Raw genomic sequence first — 4,874 nt, forward strand, 5'->3', positions numbered from 1 at the left:
GTGCAGGGGTGTCAAACGGCTGCTGGCTATGTCCAGATGTTGCAGAGAGCTTCCCTCATGACTGAGGGCCCTCGTCTGTGTGACGACTGGGTTTTTCAACAGGACAATGTCACAGTACAAAATGTCCACATCAAACTATGCAAAATCTGATTTTTTTTGCCATTTTTCAAGTGGTCTTAAAAAGGAAGTGAGGAAAATAGGGGGAAATGAAGATACATGTGTAACCCATATTTAAGGATGGCTTGGATAAAATATACCAAAATGAAAAAAAAAGACCATTAATCTTAGCAGTTACACTCTGTTTAGAGTGAATAAGCCACAGATGCAGCAGTTAAAGAGTTAACTGCTCTGGTGTAGATGTGAGTTGCTCTAAGCCAATGAGCTGCTGAAACGTGGTGCAGGGCCCCGCCTGCCATCTCCGTCTGAGAGAGCACAGGCTTTTCCTCCTCTCTCGCGAACCCTCCATGAGCACGCTAGCGAGGAAAAAGACACGGCGATTTACTGAAACGATGTATGGGGAAAAAAGTAATAGAAAGGGGAGAGTTAGCACTCGCTGCTTATGAAAGATCGTTTTATTGTATGTGTACTGCTAAGACAAGTAACTAGCTGGTTCCTTTTACATTGTTTGGTCGACGAAGGTCGGCGCCATTTCATCCTTCCTGCGCCATCTCGCGCTGCTCCGCCTTTCTTTTCTGAGATCGGTGAGCAAAGTATTTTAATAGTTCATTGTTTATCTGCGCTTTTCATGAGTGCAATTTTGTGCACTCACAAGTGCATTTTGCAAGAAAAATGTTCCAGTGTTTATTGGATAATTGTTTAAAAATATTTTGTGGAAAACTTTATTCAATTTACTGAAAAACAGCATTTGAAGCAAATGCACAGATCGTGTTTTTTACTGTTTATTTTCAATTTGTAACATGGGTAACGTTGCAAATAATACATTTTAGGTGATAGGACTTTGAACTGTGATTTTATGAGAACTTAATATGTCCTATGACACTGTCATTGACAGGTCAGGTTTTTTGTTTCCCTTTGTATCTTCCTTTTGATGCATTGCAACGGATCCTGTAATCGATGGCGAGCCAACCCCGTTGAAGGACCAGCTGACTTTGTTCTGTGCTGCACAGCAGAGTGTGGTAGGCCAGCTGCAACAAAACAGAAACACACCACGCCACTTTGAACTTGTTGTTCCCCTTCTTCACACACATCCCCCTGGGACTTACGGATGGTTTATTTTAAGGACTTTTTACGGACTCTATACATCCCACGAACAGGAAGGGAAGTGGGTGTGGGCGGTTGGATCCACTTTTCCAGCTTAATGGTTGTTGCAATTTGTTAACAAAGTCTATGAAGTTGCAAACAAATGCTGCCATTTGGATCTTAGCAATTGAGATTGTGGTTCATTTTGAAAGTGAATTTGTACATTTAGAAGGGTGCACCCAGGTAAGGTTTCTTTTTTTAAAGTGATTACTGTGATTGTGCCACAGGGTTGTCACTGAGGAAAATACTGGTACCAAAAAGAGACACTTTTATTCGTAATGTTTTGTATGTTTGTCATATTTTCTTTTCTTTTGTTTTCTGGGTGAGGAAAATACAAAGCCGGCATTCTTCAAAACTCACAGTTGCCTGAGTCTCATTAAGTTTGCCTCTCCTGTATGCAGCCGAACCTACTCGTCCAAATCATTGAGCTCTTTTGCATCAAATTTGGGTGAAGTACCTTTTGAACTTAGAGTATTTGAAACACATCAGTGTTACACATGAATTAGCTAAACCTAGAGGAATTTACACAGAAGGATGAGACAGTAATACAACAGGAAGAAATGCAAATTATAAGAAATGCAAATGCTATAAATAAATGAAAATTCAAGAACAGACAACAGATGCTACCAAGAACAGCAAACAGATAATATCAATAACCTGAACATTGAAAAAGTTTAACAAACCCCCGGAATCCCAAAACAAAACCCACAGATCATAAATTCATTCTTCAATACAGGACAAGTCAGAAAATGCTACAAAATGCTCAATAAGGTAACATGCGTGCAGCTTTATAGACATTGCTCACTGTGTCATTTCATCTTCCTCACTTTCAGCAACATTCCTAGCATAAATCCAGTTTATGGCCTTCTACTGCAAACTGTTCATGCTGCTGGCAGAAGACTGACAATTTGTCCTTAGGTATTTAACTGTGTATCTCCATTATAAATCAACGGGGTGGGAAAAGGAAACTCTCGATGGTGACAATGTGGCATTTGGGGCGTCATAATAAGGGCTATAACTCAACACAATGTGTTATACACATATGCAAGTGCTCATATTTTTCTGACTCTGACACATAGCCTAATAATGCCGTCTTTCACTAATGTTCAACATTAAAGAGTAATTAAAATTCTCATAACAGCTGTTTGTTCTTTTTCTATTTCCTCTTTCATTTCCGAGAAAATGTAATATACCCAACATAATAACATGAAATAAAAACAAGACATCGGTGCGTTGGTGGTTCTTTGTGTCCGGGGATGGGCGTCCAGGTACACACCGGCTCACTCCTTGGTGGCTGCTTGTCGGGGCCTGGAGCCTGGGGCTCGCTCGGGCCACTTCGGGGGTGGGGTGCCCTCGGCCTCTCGGCCTGGGGCTTGGTCACTCTGGCACAGATGGCTGCCGGCGGAGCTTACGGGCACGTCACTGCAACCCCCCCTGGCTTCTGCTCCGGGGCTGCTGAGCGACCCTTCATCTGGGACTCTCCTCAGCTCTTTCTGGGACAGTGGCGCGGCTGCCCCTCTGTTGGTCTTCCTTGGTCTCTTGTGTTCTGAGGGCCTCTGGATGTCTGGAGTTTTGATCTCCTCCATATCTGCTTCATGCCCTGGAGGACGAGGCAGTGGCTCCCCACACCCTCTAGCAGATCATTACATGAAGGAACCTTTTAAAAACAAGCACATTCATGCTCACAGGTGTACACACGGGTGCTCACACACACAAACTACACCCTTTTTGGCTCCTACCTCAAAGCACACTGTGCGCTGTCGATCTTGCATGCTGCACAATAATGTTTAATATTTAGTATTTTGTTTTTTTCTTCTTTCTTTCTCAACAGGTGATCCAGGTGATTGATATATGTATTTCTTTTGTCCGCTTATTTTGTTGGTTTTTGTTTTTTGCCCTTTATCCCCGTGCCTGTGCTCTGCAGTTTTTCTTTCCCTCTTTCTTTCTCCCTTTTCTTTTCCTCATTCAAGTCTGTCCCATATCTAACAAGTGAAAATAAAAAATAAAATAAACAATAAAAGGTGAATCAAATAGATCATTACGGCAAGGCTGGGATGGTCAATTTGGTAAAGTAAATCCGTTGGGCATCTTTCTTCACCTTTAAACAATAATTCTAATGGCAAAAGAACCAAACGGGACAGGCAAAAAAAAAAACAAACATGAAAAAAACACGAAAAAAACAAAACAAAAACATTTCAATACAAATTGGTCAGATATATCAGAACAGTACTTTTTTTGTCATTATGGATCGAGTTTGTTTGATGTAATATGCAATATATTTGAAATGTAGACTTAAATTCTTTTTTTAAGGTGCTAGAACTGTATGACGATTGTTCTTTCAGCATTTTTACAAGTCAGCTAGTATAAAATCAAGTGCTGTATTTTCACAATAATGCTCCATGTGCAGACTACAGGTCTTCATAAGTAACTTCACCTGCTATTCTTTTTCACATAGTTCATGCACAATTTCAGTGTTAGCTGGAGCTATTTGTTTGCATCATATCCCCACAACGTCTTGTGGATAACTGTCAATCAATGCAATGTAATGCAAATATTTGTGACTTCCAGACTTTCTCTGTTTGGAAGTCATTTATGGATTTGGTTGTGTTCTATATTTTGTAAATGCATTATATAAGTCCATGTTTTCTGAATTTTACCCCTTTTTTTTGCAAATTGCACATTCTTTCCCAAAAAATGCAATGTGCTGAGTTCAGACATGCGATACTGCATTAATTTTCCCATTTTTGAGTATATGGGTAAGTGCTGCACTTGAAACAAATTCATTCATACTTTGTTTGCACATGTGAAATATAAGAAATACAAAGTATTTTTCATATACACACACAAACAAAAAGTATTTGTAGGTTTTTGTGTATTTGTGTTGCTGTGATGTTACATTCTTATATGGGAAGTCCACCATTCTTGACCACATGTAGGGATCACTTTTAGCTATTTTATTATTTATTATCTAGCTAGTAATAACGTTGTAATAGTAGTAATAGCTTAGAAATGACCACATTATTATGTTCTTGTTTCGGCCTTGTTACTATTACCGCTTTATTACCTGAACTGTAATAGAAAGTACAACCTTTTTTAATTGCCATATTTTAATATTTTTGCCTGAAACAGGCCTCTCGGGTCTCTCTGAGACATTGAGTCTCAATGGGACAAACTGTGTAAATAAAGGGTAAACAAATTTTAAAAAGTGAAAGTTGTGTGAGTGTGCGTGCCCTTTGTTTTTATCGTCTTGATCTCTCTTTGGCTACTTTACCATGACCACAACGGAACGATAAAAGAAAAACGTTAGATAGTGAAGGAGAAGGAAAGATGTAGTGAGATGTAGTAGAAAGTACTTTTTATTCAGGGTCACAGTCAGCTACAGAATAACAGCCCTTGAGCCGTTATGGAATCATGGCTAGCACAGGTCAACAGCCAACAGGTCAAGCGACAGGACAGGATATAGTATAAAATGATATTTGGGCAAGGACCATCACTCAGTGTACAAATTATTCATTGTCTTTGCTCAAGAACTCATGCTTTTATTTCTTAGAATTTCCAAGACAATAATCTTATTGATTCATAAAGATGCAAAATTTTATTCATTAATTATTTAT

At 39.3% G+C, this 4,874-nt stretch overlaps 1 long non-coding RNA gene across 1 annotated transcript; it reads left to right on the plus strand.

The window, feature by feature from the left end:
* Positions 1-392: 392 nt before the first annotated feature.
* LOC120714548 lies at positions 393-1,268 on the plus strand. Its single transcript, XR_005691424.1, has 2 exons — positions 393-701; positions 1,013-1,268. It is a non-coding gene; the product is annotated as an uncharacterized LOC120714548 (long non-coding RNA).
* Positions 1,269-4,874: the final 3,606 nt, after the last annotated feature.

The sequence above is a fragment of the Simochromis diagramma genome, unplaced genomic scaffold, assembly GCF_900408965.1.
Source record: "Simochromis diagramma unplaced genomic scaffold, fSimDia1.1 OVJJ01000596.1, whole genome shotgun sequence".
NCBI lineage: Eukaryota > Metazoa > Chordata > Actinopteri > Cichliformes > Cichlidae > Simochromis > Simochromis diagramma.